The following is a 14,851-nucleotide window of genomic DNA, read 5'->3' as shown; positions in this document are numbered from 1 at the left end:
TCTTTGGCCAGTGGTGTGATGAGGAGCATTAGGGGACACCTTTCATGCCTATGACATTAGTTTTGCCTCTTAGAGGCTCAAAAGCTGGAGATCAGCTACTGTCTGCCTAGGAACCAGTGAAAAGCAGTAATTAGAAGCAGGTGATGTAGCATTTTGCAAAAATTTCAGAAGAATTTTTATTTTCATGGATGGAGTATTTCACGAGGGGTGGTATTTCACAAATGAGGAAACTGAGGCTCAGAGAGACCAAGTGCCTCATCCAAAGTTACACAGTTGGACAGGGGAAGAGTGAGACCCTTTCTTGGGTCTGACTCCAAAGCCCTGGCTGTTCCCACTGCACAGGAGAGAATTAGAGTTTGATGAATGCTTTGCCATTCAGGCTGCCAAGTAGAAAGTCTGCAAGATGGATAATGAGGAAGTCATTTTTCAGGGGATCAATGTAGATGAAAGATTAATTGATGACGCACTGCCAAAGGAGGACTCTGCAGTCTGGATTATGTTCCAGGAAATTCAGAGCACCCAGAGGAGTGAAAATGTTCTAGAGGAGAAAGACAAGAGGAGAGGATTGAAGAGGGCTATTCACTGTTCCCACCCCCTCCAATCTCTGGTACCCAAACAAAACAAAACCTACAAACAAATAAAAAATTATTTCATGCAGGAGGTCATGCTCCCCAGCTCCCTAGCCCCCCAGGCACTTGGACCCCCATCATTTGGTATCAGGCATTCTATTGGGTGTTGAGCTCACGGATACCTCGGCTTCTTCTGGCCTCTTCTGCCCATGTTGTCTTTTTTTTTTTTTTTGGTACCGGAGATTGAACTTGGGGCACTCAACCACTGAGCCACATCCTGAGCCCTATTTTTGTATTTTATGTAGAGACAGGGTCTCACTGAGTTGCTCAGTGCCTCGCAGTTGCTAAGACTGGCTTTGAACTCATGATCCTCCTGTCTCAGCCTCTGGAGCCTCTGGGATTACAGGCATGCACCACCACACACAGTCCCCTGTGTGGTCTTGAGACCTTGGTTTCTGCCTCCTGTCTCCCATGCCATGCTCTAGGCAGTGGCCTCTACACAGAGGCTCACCTGGTAGCTCACTGCTCAGATCCATTGGTTCCCTGTTCCTGCCAGTCTGCCTCCTGGGGCTGGCTCTGCTCCTGTTCTCCTGGATGGGTTTCCTAGGGAGGTCAGGGTGTGGACAGGGCGCAGCCTTCAGAGGCAGGCAGAGTAATGCTGAATCTAGACCCCTTACCCTGTGGGCTGCCGTAGGACACTCTCGGGACCTCCTTTCCTTCACCTGCAAAAGGAAGACAATATTACCTACTAAGAAGAGTTGTGGCCAGCATGAGAGGTGGGCCCTGGAAACCAGCATCATAATTGGCAGGGACTAACTCCTTTGTCCCCCAGGTCGAGACCCATGTTAGGCTCACTTAGCATGAGTTACACCAGGAGGACACACGGCAGCGGAAAGTGGGAGGTGTCCCTGAGAATCTGGTGCTGACAATGGAGAGCTTTGGGGGCCTGGAAAGGAGAGTTAGATCACATCTGTCTATGACCAGATCATGTCTGCATTTAGACCTCGGAGGGGACTTTGCTATGTGTCTGGCCTCATCCAGTCATCAAGGAAATGGATCCAGAGATGTTCTGCCTACGGTACCCTCAAAAATCTGACCCAAGGAACCAAGGTTCACTTTTCTTTTGACTATTGGGACAAAGTTGGGAACCAGGAGGTGCATCATCTTATGCTGGCAAGATGACCTACTGGTGGGCACTGCAACACGAGTGGCATGGGTTATCTGTGCTTCAAGCTCTCATGCCAGACTTGCTTGCTTCCTTCCCTAAACTCTGTCTTGGAGGAGTTGGTCTCTCCTGCTGGCCTGGGACCAGCAGGCTGCCCTTGACCTCATTATTAACATGGAGGAAATGCTGAGAGTAGGCTCAGCTCTGGGTCCCCGTCATCTGGCTTTGAGTGTGGCATGAAAAGATGAGCAACGACTAAATCAAAGCAGTCATAGTTTCTTTCTAAACCAAACTTTTATTGTGAGGTAATTGTAGATTCACACGCAAAGAAATAACAGAGATTCCTTGTGCTCTTTCCTCATTTCCTTCCACTCATAACAGTTTGTGAAACTGTAGTACAATATCAGGACCAGGGTGCTGATAATGACTCCATCAAGCCAGACCATTCCATCCCCACATGTTGTCCTTTCGCAGTCACTCTAATTTCCCTCTTCCCCAGCCCCTCTGTAACCATGACAACCACTCATCTGTTCTCCATTCCTGTAATTTTGTCATTTCAAGAATGTTATACAAATGGAATCATATATACTTTGAGGTCTTTCAGGATTGACTTCTCTCCCTCCATTCAGTAATCCTATGGAGAGTCATCCAGATTGTATGTATCGATAGTCTTATCATTACTATGATTTTTGCTGAGTAGTATTCCATGGTATAGATTTAGCACAGATTGTTTAGTGCTTTACCTATTAAAGGGTCTTTGAGTTGTTTTCAATTTTTTGGCTGTTACGAATAAAGCTGCTGCAAACATTCATGTACAGGTTTTTGTGAAAACGTAAGTGTTCATTTTTCTGAGATAGATGCACAAGAGTTGCAGTTGCTGGATCCTATGGTAGCTGCATGCTGACTTTTGAAAGATACTGCCAAGCAGTTTTTCAGGGTAGTTTTGCCATCTTACGCCCCCACCAGGATTTATGAGTGGTGTGGTTTCTTAGCACCCTCATCAACATTTGGTGTTGTCGCTTACTTATGTATAGTTACTCTAAAAGGTGTGAGTGATATTGTGGTTTAAATCTGCATTTTCCTAAAGGGCAATGCTGTGGATGCAACATGTTTGTTTTTATACTCTTGAGTTTTGAGGGGTTTATATATAGTTGTTTGTTGAATAAGTAACCCGCAAATATTTTCTCCTAGTCTGTAGCTTGTTACCACCCCCTCCACCATCTTCTTAATAAGGGTTTCACAGAGCAAAAAATATTTAATTTTGATGAAGTTCAATTTTTCAAGTTTGTTTGTTTGTTTTTGGTGTGTGTAGTGTGTGTGTGTGTGTGTGTATGTGTGGGTTAGTTTTTTGGTGTCGAGCTCAATAACTCATTGCTTAGGATAGATCCCCCAAATTTTCAACTATTTAAAGAAAAAGTTTTATATTTTTATGTTTTACACTCACATCTGTGATTCATTCTGAGTTAATTTTTGTAGAATGTGTGAGACTTCAGTCAAGGTTCATTTTCTTTTTTTTTTTTTTGGTCTGTGTATGTCCAATTATTCCTGCCCCATTTGATGAGAAGGCAATCTTTCCTCCATTGAATTGCCTTTGTACTTTTGACAAAAATCAATAGGCATTTTGGATGGGGCTATTTCTAGGTTCCCAATTCTGTTCCATTGATCATTGTGTCTATCTCTCTGCTAGTACCACAGGGTCTTGATTAGCAGAGCAAGGCAATAAGTTTTGAAATTGGGTCGACTGATTCCTTTCCGTTTATTCTTCTTCACAAAATAGTTTTAGTAATTTTCCATGTAAAGTTACTTTTTTATGTAAATTTCAAAATCATCTTGTCTACAGTTACCAAAATTCTTGTTGGAATTTTAGTGAGAATTTCCTGTCAATTTGGGGAGAATTACACCTTTACTATGTTGACCCTGGCAATCCACAAATATGATACGTATCTCCATTTATTCAATTCTGCTTTCTTTCGTCAGTAGTTTTCAGAATTTAAGGTCTGAACTTTTTTGTTTTTTGGTTGGATTTGCACCTAAATTTTTTTGGGGGGAATTATAAATGGTATTTTATTTTTCATTTTACTGTCCATTATTTGTATAAAGAAATAAGATGATTTTTGTATTTATCTTGTATCCTTTGACATTGCTGAACTCACTTATAAGTTCCAGGAGTTATGCTATAGATCACTTGGGATTTTGTACATAGATAATCATGTCATCTGCAAATCAGGAGAAATTTTTCCCCTTCTCTCCTCTCTCCTGGCCTTGCTATGATGGTAATATTAGCTTCATAAAATGAAATGGGAGGTAATTCCCCACCTTCTATTTTCTGGAAGAGACTCTGTAGAATTGGTGTTCATTCCTCATTACATATAAGCATCTGATTCCAAATATTTTTTAAAAAATTACACATTAAATTTCCTTAATAATTGCAGTGTTATTCAAATTGTGTATTCATATTGTGGGAATGCAGTAGTTTGTGTTTATCAAGGAATTGATTAGTTTTGTTTAACTCATTAAATTTTTGTGTATAGAGTTGGGCTTAGTATTCCCTTATCATCTGCTATGGTCTGCAGTCTGTGTGGCGTACCCTGTTACATTACAAATATCAGTCAATTCTGTCTTCTCTCTTATTTTTGTCAGTCTTGCTAGAAGTTTACCAATTTCATTTTTTTCCCAAAGAACTAGCTCTTTATTTCATTGATTTTTTTCTCTTGTTTTTCTGTTTGTAAAATCGTTGATTTCTGATCTTATCTTTATTATTTCCTTTCTGCCTTGAGTTTATTTTGCTTTTGCTTTTTAAGTTTTTGAGATGAGAGTTTAGATCATTGATTTGAGAACTTCCTCTTCTTCAGGGGCACTTAGAGGGTATAAATTTATCTTCAGCACTTCTTTAGTTGTATTCTACGAATTTGGATATGTCTTACTTTCATTTTCATTTGGTTCAATGTATTTCTAAATTTTCTTTGAGTTTTAGTTTTTGATTCATGGAGTATTTTGAAATATATTTTTTCTTTTCTGATGGTTTAAAGATCTCATAATTATTCTATTATTGATTTCAAGTTTTATTCCAATGTGGTCAGAGAGGTCAGTGTTGGTATTGTTGAATGTATTCTATAAATGTTGATTAGATCCCAGTTGATGGTATTTTTGTATTCTTATTCATTTTTTTTCTGATTTTTCTGTTGATATGTTTTAGTTGTATCAATTGTTAAAAATGGGGTGTTGAAATTTCCAGCTATAATCTTGAATTTGTCTGTATCTCCTTTAATTTCTATTAACTTTTACTAAATTTAAATCTGCTATTTTATTTTTTCTTTTCTGTTTATTTTCTCCATTTTTCAATCTGTTTTCTTTTTCTAGCCTTTTTGTGGACTATTTGAACAAATTTGAGAATTACACTTTTATTTGTTTATAGTGCTTTTTTTTTAAAAAAAAGTTTATCTTTTTGGGTCACCTATTTTAGTGATTGCCTAGATATTACATTATATTTATGTAACTAGCACAGTGTATTGGTGTCATTATTTTATCAGTTTGATTAAAGTGTAGAAATTGTGCCTCCCTTTATGTCCCTTTCCCCTCCCCCATTTATAATACAATTATCTTAAATAATTCCTCTCCATATATTTAGAACTCCATTAGAAAATACTTCATTTAAACTCTCAGATATAATTTAGGAAATTCAAAGGGAGAAAGAAATTATTGTATTGATCCATATATTTGCTTATCATGTTCCTTTTTCCATCTTATTGTTCCAGAATTCCTCCTTTTATCATTTCCTTTGTGTTTGGACAACATTGTTTAGTGAATATTTTACGATCAATCTGCTGGTGACAAATTCTTTTAGTTTCCTGTCATTTGAAAATGTCTTTATTTCTTCTTCATTCCTGAAGAATAGTTTCACTGTGCAAAGGATTCTGGGAAAAGCGTTCTTTTCTAATCAACTCTTGAAAAATGTAGTTCCATTTCCTTTTGGCCTCTGTAGTTGTGAATGAGAAATATAGGTCATTTAAAGTATATTTTCTATATATGAAAAATGTTATTTCTTTTATGCTGCTTTCCAAAAAAGTTGTTTTATTTTATTTATTCAGTGGGGCTGGGGATTGAACCCAGGACCTTGTGCACATGAGGTAAACACGCTACCAATCGAGCTATTTCACTAGTCCTTGTTTTGCTTTTAGTTTTTAGAATGTTAATTAGTGTAGGCTTTGGTATAAATTTCTTTGAGTTTATCCTTTTGGTGTGCTCACTCAGCTTCTCAAGTCTAGTAGCTTTGTGTTTTTTTTTTTTTTTTGTCAAATCTGAGAAGTTTTCAGCCATTATTTCTTTGAATATTTTTTCATATTCCCCCTCTTTTTGTCTCTTTCTGGAACTTCAGGGACATGAGCATTAAGTGTTCTGTGTCTCTGTCTCCTTCATTCCGCTATTGGAGGTTTTAATTTTAGTGATCATATTTTTCAGTTCTAAGAGTTCCATTTGATTCTTTCTTATGTAGTCTCTATCTTTCCTGAGACATTTTATTTCTTTTCTGAGGCTTTCCAGTTTTTCATCAAGCATGTTTATAATTGCTCATTGAAGCATTAACAAATCATGGCTGCTTTAAGATCTTTGCCATATAGTTTTAACATTTCTCTCATATTGGGGTTGGCATCTTTTGATTGTATTGTTTTCATTCAGATTGAGGTTTCCAGGTTCTTGGTATGACAAGACATTTTCAGTTGAAACCTAAAATGTTTGGGTTTTTGTTATAAGACTGGATTTTATACAAACCTGTTTTAAATGTTTTCCTGACACACAGGGAAGGAGCTGAGGCCTCATTACTGCTAGGTGAAAATAGTATGAGCTCTTTTCTCAGCATCTGTTGAAGGTGAGAGGGTGGCCTTGTTACTGTGGGAAACAGTGAGACTCTTGAATCTCCAGTAGGCCTCTGACCCTGATCTTGTGAACTAGATCAGGGTGAAAGTACAGATGGCCATGTGATTTCCTATAAACTACAAGAGGGGGAATAGTTGGCCTCATTACTGTCCAGGGGACAGGTAATTTCCAGCTCTCTACTTACCATTCTTTGAAACCATTATGGCTGGGGCGTTAGAATAATGTGATGGTTAGTTTTATGTGTCAACTTGACTGAGCTAAGAAATACCTAGATAGCTAGAAAAATATTATTTCTAGGTCTGTGAGAAAGTTTCTAGGAAGATTAGTACTTGAATTGGTAGACTGAGCAAAAAAGATCCATTCTTACCAATGTGGGCATCATCCATCTATTGAGGACCTGAATAGAACAAAGAGGCAGAGGGAAGGCAATTTTCTCTCTGGGACATTTAGCTGGGACATTTATTCTCCTGCCTTTGGATATCAGAGCTCCTGATTTTCATGCTTTGAGCTTTCCTGTTTCTCTGGCTTATAGTTGGTGGACTGTGGAATTTCTCAACTTCCATAATCATGTGAGCTAATTCCCATAAGAAATATCTATATATCTTTATCCTATTGGTTCTGTTTATCTGGAGAATAGTAGAGCAACCTTTTTTTATACTCTGACTCAATTTTTGCTGGCATGAGTGGGACTTGGGTCAAAGAATTTGTTGGGGCTTTTATTTTTTTGCATACCTTGGCATTTTTTAGTTTGCTGGCTTCTTCAGTTGCATGTCTAGGACAGATGAGGCAAACATAAAACCCACAGAGCCCATCATGATTTCCATGACTTCAGGTTTTCTACTGATCTGCCTTCTTCTTTCCATCTTTCAAACTGTCCCTTGTTTATTTTAAATTATAAGGTCAAACGTTTTTAGTTATACATAGGATGAGGACTAGGGTAAAATACCTTTACTCCATCTTTCCAGGAGTGGAATTTTTCCTCTCTTGGGAGAGACTTTTGCATTCAGAAGACTTTGGTGGAAGGTTCCAACTCAAATGAACAGTGGTCACCTCTGCCATGAAACACCCACTGAATACTCTACTATGACAGTTGTCTTGGTACACTCTCATCACCTCATAAATCTAGTTTAGATTTCACTTGCTTTAGGGGTTGACATTATATGTACTTTTATGCAAGGAAGAAAATTTTCATCTGCAAGAGCAGAATCTTCTAATGCTCAGCTATTTTCCCTTGAGAAACCCTTCTCTAGAGGATGTGAACATCCAAGAAGAGACTGGAAGCAGGAAGGAGGAGGCACTTGAAAAATTCTGAGACCTGTCTATAGCTAGGATTGTAAAACTGAATTTACTTGCTTTTTTTTTTTTTTTTGGTAACCTCCCAGAGAACAGAGGTTAAATTTCCATTTCTCTGGTTTAGGTCCTCATGCTGAGCTCTGCACACAGAATGTTCAGTCTGGGTCACTAACAGTGGTGACTGAATGACTAATAAAGTTGCCGAATACTCAGATTATGCTATAGGTTTATGGAAAAGTCTTTTTTTCAATGGAAAAAAAGTGAAGTATATTTTGCAATAGGAACACAGGACAATATAATGAAAAACATGATTAACAAAGTAGAAAAAGAGTTCAAGATTTTAAATGAAATTTCTTTTAAGTTAATATACACATATGGAAGAGTCTCAATACCAACCTCCCCCTCTCTGTATCTCACAGAGTGCTTAGTCAGTGCCAGCAAAGACGGGCCAACTGAAAACTCACAGCACAGCAAATAATCCTTAGAGAATGTGTGGGCATTTCCCTTCCCCTGCCATTTCATACTTGGCTCAGGATAGTCGGTCTCTCCTGGATCTCCTTCCAGCATGAGGGTTAGATATATACCCAAGGCTCCAGTTTAAAGATTTAGAAGTCCATTAGGGAGGGAAGAAAACCAGGTGATAGAAAGAACTGGCTCAGCACTTTTCCTCTGAGCTTCATGCAGACATTGGCTAATTAAATAAACCCATTAAATAAAGAACATTGAAGAATCCTTTCAAGAGCATGCAGCTCCCCTGGAGGAAAGGAAAGTTTATGACTCAGGATCTTTGGGGGAAAAATATCTTTTCAAAACACTGTATTTGAAAGAAATAGAGAGCCTACTATGCTCAGGTATGTTCATATGTCATCTCAACTAAGTCTCATGACAAGTAGGTGAGTTCGTCATTGTTATCTCAGTTTTCAGGTAAGGAAACGGGCTTAGAAAGGTAAAGACTTTTCTCTGAGGATACAGATGGCATGTAGCAGAGCTATGATTTATATTTTGGTTTATCTGACTCCAAAGCTTATGCTTTCATCATGCTACTATTCTGACTGTGCTTGGAGAAGAGGACCAAAGGGATAACATCTTGGAGATTAACTTTTGAGGTATCAGGCTTAGGAGGATTAAAAAAAAATGACCACATATATTTTTAGATTTACTTACTCCTTTCTTGCCACCTTCTTTAGTCATCATTCCTTCTTGTATTTCAGACCTTCTCTTTGTGAACATTTTTTTCTGGAGTAAATTGCTAGTCAGGGTCCAATGAGGAGAGGGAAACTGCACATTAATTTGAACAGGGAAAGTTTACTAGAAGTGTTAACTGCAAAAAGAAATGAAGTTTTAAGAGATTGACAGATAAGCAGTAAGGAGAACATTAAAAAGTAGAGGAAAAACAGATGTAGGGAGCAGCCACCACTCCTGGGGCTGAGAAAAAGCAACCACAGAAGAATTCCCCCAGCTGGGATCCAGACCTTGATGGAGCTGAGTACAGCTGAGGCTCACTGAACAGCAGAGACATTGCTGAGGTGCTGTACTGGTGGAACTTATAGGAAATCTGTCCTCTTTTCCTTTCCAAGGAAAGCTATTGATCAGGCCCAAAGAAGCTGTTGGCTGTTAGGTGTTATTGGAGAAGCCCGGTGCTAGGAGAGGTGGGTAGAGCTTTCTGAGAGGTCAAGAAATGGAACTGGGAAGGAAAAGCCCTTTGTCCTCTATTGACAATGATACCATCTGGCAAAGGAAAAAATATTTAAAGGGCCCATCTCTACTTTAGCAGAACAGAAGAGTGAATTTGGAGAGACAAGAAATTTATAACCGTCATAGCACAAATCTTCTGTTGAGGCCTGTCTCAATTTGAATGAAAATTTCACCCCCATTCTTGGTGGACATTTTCTGAGGATACAACTTATTTTTTTCTTAATACATGAATGTATCAGTCCCCTGTCTTTTGTTTTTTTTTCTCCCCTAGTCACTTTATAGATTCTTTCTTTGTCTTTGATGTTTTATAGATTAACCATGATAGGTCTAAGAGCAGATTTTGTTTTACTTATTCTGCTTAGAATTTGCTGACTCTGAAAATTAATGTCTTTTTATTCTTGGAAAAGTCTCAGCTATTAGTCCTTTAAATAATGCTTTCCTCCTGTATCACTCCCCTCTCCTTTTGCAAATTTGGTTAGATGTAAGTTAGAACTTCTTTCTTTAACCTCTGTCTCTTAACCTCTCTTTCACATTTATGATTTTTTTTTCTATGCTGCATTTTGGGTATTTTTCCAGATTTTTTTTGGTAGAGTTGACAAAATCTCCCTTTAGGGATATCTAATAATGTTATATCCATTTATGACTTTTGATTTTAATTATTATATTTACTACTTGTAGGTGATGTATTTGGTCATGTTCATAGTTCTCCCTACTCTTCTTGTCAGTATCTTTTTAAATATCTAAGTAGATCTAACATATTTTATATTTTGTGTCAGATCATTCTAATATCTGAAGTCCTTATGGGTGTGACAAGGCTGGTGCCATTTCTGCTGGATTTTGCTCATGGTATTACTTCCTTGTGCGTTCTCCTCTTTGGAAAGTAACCAAAGATTATTTGGAACTTTATAGGAATTATTGGAGTCTCGGTTGAAGATGCATTTCTCTAGAAAGAACTTCTGTTTGTTGTTAGCAGGCTTCTAGGTACACTATCAAGCAAGGACCTCTTATTTTTAATATTTATTTTTTAGCTTTAGGTGGACACAATATCTTTATTTTGTTTTTATGTGGTGTTGAGAATCGAACCCAGCGCCTCACGCATGCTAGGCGAGCGTGCTACCACTTGAGCCACATTCCCAGCCCCAGCAAGGACCTCTTTAAGCTTGTATTTTTTTTGTGTGTGTGAAAAATGCAAGGAATATCAATTTGAAATTCAAATTCCTACTATAGCCTATAGTTTCAGTTCTCAGAAATGTTTGCCCCTTCCCTTAGCAGCCAAGTTCTGAGGTAGCTAACTATCTTCACTGTCCCCGTACACTACAGACACTGCCCTTTGAATTGTGAGCATGCAGGGATGATAGTTTTCCTAGAAGCCTTGCCACTTTGGATGGACCAACATCTTGTCACTTGTTTTCCATAAGTTTCTAGAACTGAAGCTCAAGGTCATTTGAGTTTGACAGTGGCCCTCAAGGGAACATTGGTTTCAATGTTCTCTCTAGGTTTCCACTTTTACTTAGTTTTTGGCCTCTGAGACTTTTGTTTTGTTTTACTTTCTTCTTAAGAATTTCTGTACTTTATTTAGCACAGTGGCAAGTTTTGTCAGGATACCTTGTCTGCTGCAAAACCAGAAGCAGTAGTTTGAACAAAGTCACGTAATATTCAGGGTCCAATGAGGAGAGGGAAACCACACATTAATTTGGCCAACCATAAGCCTTACAATAATCTTGGGATTATTAACTCAGTATTTCAGCCCAGGAAATGGAGGCTCAAAGAAGTTAAATGGATAATGACTGGAAGAGCAGGAGTGGGCTTAATTTGGACTGTTTGGCTCCTCTTCATTTTCTGTTCTCTCCACCGTACTACTCTAGTTCCCTGGCTTTTCTTTCTTTATTAAATTCAAATTCCAGGGATTTCAGGATCTGGGTTATTCCTAAAGCTTAGAAATGCATTGAGATTTCAGGAGGAGTCTTACTTTAATTCTCCTCTCACTTGACCAAACACAGTCCAGATTCTCCTGAGGGTATTCACTTTTATTAAGGTGGAAGACCCAGCCAGGACTGGCCAAATTGATAAATGGAGTATCACGGTTGCCAACTCTGTGTCCCAGGAGATCTGTGGGGAATGAGGGAGTAAAATCTCATTTTCAGGATATTTTCCTACTTTGTATGGTCATAGAATATGCTCACAATTCTAGAGTCCAACTGAAAATCTCATGATTTGTGAAAACAGTCCCTTTGTCTGACAAGACCACTCCCTCCCTTTCTCTTTGTCTTCCTTCTCTATCCCCAACCCCACCTCTTACCAACGAATTCATAATCAACTCCAGGTATTGAGTATTTGTGTCAAACAGACTTCAACATTGGAAACATCAAAAGTACACATTTTGTACTTGGAAAGAAATGGGGCCAATTAAAAGTGAACTTTTAAGAGAAATGAACATCTTGTATGCCAGGTTTCAGCTGAATGTCATTGCAATTGCCTAAATTATAACTATCAGAAAAAAAAGCATTCTAATTATGGAAATGCCATTAGGAGGAGTTCCTTCTGCCTGGAACCAGCTTAAAAAATGACTACCACCCACCCCTTACCTCTATCGCATTTCTCAACAGCAATTCTACATTTCAAAGGGAAAAAGGCAATGCATTATGGCAAAAAGAGAATTTGTACCCCAGTCTGGGTTTGAATCCTAACTCCATCATTTATTGGCTATGTGACCTTGGGAATAGCCATTTATCTCTCTCAGATTCTCAGTTTCTATATTTATCAAATGAGGATAATAATGCCTGCTCTATAAAGTTGTCGTAAAGACTTAACAACACAAGAGGGCATATAAAAATTATGTAGTACTTAGCATGAAACATGCTGGATTGCTGAATTGAGTGGGAATAAGAGAGGAGGAATGGGGCTAATTATCATGACCCTGAGGAAGGAGCTGAGACCACACTCTACTCAGGTGTTACCTTCTGGCATGGATGGCACACTCCATATTGGAAGGATGAAGACACAGACCTGCATCTTCACACAGGATCTTGGGCTTTACCATTCTAACTCTGAGATGATTTCCATTTTTTAAAAAAGTTTTACCAGTATCTGGGTTGACCCCATAAGGGTACCAGTGTTTCGCTGCCATGGTAGAGTATTCATGCCCTAACAGTCTGGAGCAATTTTTTTTTCTAACAGGTGGACTTTGTACCCCAATAGCTGGGAAAAAGTGAATTTATTGCAGATTTCTATGGACGTGTACACTCACTAAACATTGCCTATATAGTAGACAGGTGTTATCTTGAAATTACTTATTCACTTATATTTCAAATGTATACAGGTACTCTCATGGAAAAGAAAATACTTACAGGCAGTTGTGGATTCAGAGAAGTCTTTTGGAATTGCATTTTCTCAGTCAATAAATTGTAAAAGTACAACCACTGTATATGGTTGTAGGCCTGATAATTTTTTTCTTTTTTTTTTGTATTTCATTTGAAAGGTTCAGCAATGCCCAGGAATCTGATAAAAAATTTACATCTTGCTGTACCTATTTACAGAGCAAGGGCCCACGGCAGAGTCAAGGTTGCTGGGAGGTCCTCCCAATGTTCTGGTCTTCTACTCTTCTGTTTCATTGGAGATCCCAGGGAAGTTTCCAGAGAATTCCACCCAGGTTTATCTCTTGACTTTTGATGGACAGCAAGATTTTCTCAGACTTTCAAGTCCCTATTGCACATGGTCTTACCCTGTTGGAGGGGAAATGTGACTACTGTAGTGACATGCTAAAGATTCAAGGCAACTCTGGGTCACTTGGGCTCACACTGACTGGTTCTGATTGGAGCTTGTTCTTAACATATTTTATGGTTAGGGGAATTTATCCTATCTCCCTGAGTTATGGAATCTGGTCTGTATAAGGGTCACAAAAGCCCCCCGCCCTGCTTTAAGGTAACCCATATTGGCAGAGAGGTGCATCTGCATTTGCATCTTCATTTCTCCTATAGATAACAGGTTGCTTGCTGAGGAAGGCAACATATCCTTAAGCCAGGCAGGGATGCAGGTAAATTGCTTTTTGAAAGAAAGCATGTGAGGATCAGCACAGTAGGCCCAGTTTACAGAATTATTCCCTTAACCTCACTTTCCCACCACTCACATCTTTTTTTATTATCTATCAGCTAATCTTCCTTACTTCACTCTTCCATTTTCTTAGCCTACTAGGCAGGTGTTGAGGAAGGTGTAGGACAAGTATGGTCCAGCTCTGACACCAGCTGTTCATCTCTGTACCTCTAGAAGGCTCAGCAGCTGAGTACTGGGTGCCTGGATCTGAACCTCAGTCCTAGCTTCCTAGGTTGTCTTTGTGCTCATACTGTGCCTGGAGGCTGTTCATGGTGGAAGTGGAAGCTCAACATGGATTATGTCAGCAAGTGGGACAGAGAAAAGGAAAGAAGAGGGCTGGAGCAAAGAGAAGCCAGACGAGGAAAGTGATTGGGCAGGAGCAAAATTATAGCATAAGGGATGGTGACCAAGTGCTGTCACTTGGTAACTTCTGTAAAGAGAACTCAAAGGATTCTGGGGATGATGTGGCCTTCGGAGGATACCTGTGATGTCATGAAATGCATCCTTGGTCTTCCTGCCTGTTTCCTAAAATCCTTGGAATCTCTGAAGTAATAAGAGTGTTTTTGCATGCTAATGAGTTGATAGAAAACTCCAAAGTAGCTTCAGGATGGGAACTGGTCAGGGAAAATACAGGTAGGATTAGAAGGTTGGGACTTTTAGTTCTACTCTCAAACTCCAGGAATGGTGAAGGGCTGAAATTTAAGTTGACCACTGATGGTCAATGATTTAATCAATAGTGCCAATGTAATAAAGCCTCCAGATAACCCCAAAGGATAGGATTTGGAGGGTTTCTGGGTAGCTGAACACATGGAGGTGCCTGGAGGGTGGTGTGCTCAGAGAGGGCATGAAAGCTTCTCATCCTTCCCCTGTAACTTGCCTGCACATCTCTTCATCTGTGTCCTTTGTAATATCCTTTATAATAAGCCAGTAAATGCAAGAGTTTCCCTGAGTTCTGTGAGTCATTCAAGCAAATTAATCAAATTCAGGGAGGGGGTTGCGGAAACCCTGATTTATAGAGGGTCTGTCAGAAACACGGGTAAGAAAAAAACAACGTGGGGCTTGTGACTGGCATCGGAAGTGGGGCAGGAGCCGTCTTAGGGACTGAGCTCCTAGCCTGCAAGAACTGATGCTGTCTCTGGGTAGATAATGTGGGACTGAATTGAACTAG

General features: G+C 39.1%; 1 pseudogene; it reads right to left on the bottom strand.

Annotated features, from left to right (window-relative positions):
* The window catches only part of LOC113187853 (adenylosuccinate synthetase isozyme 2-like), a 74,298-nt pseudogene extending 61,664 nt beyond the window's left edge, over positions 1–12,634 (bottom strand).
* Positions 12,635–14,851: the final 2,217 nt, after the last annotated feature.

Source organism: Urocitellus parryii, chromosome 4, assembly GCF_045843805.1.
Source record: "Urocitellus parryii isolate mUroPar1 chromosome 4, mUroPar1.hap1, whole genome shotgun sequence".
Taxonomy (NCBI): domain Eukaryota; kingdom Metazoa; phylum Chordata; class Mammalia; order Rodentia; family Sciuridae; genus Urocitellus; species Urocitellus parryii.
The sequence above is the reverse complement of the archived record's forward strand: the minus strand, read 5'-3'. Positions and strand labels throughout refer to the sequence as shown.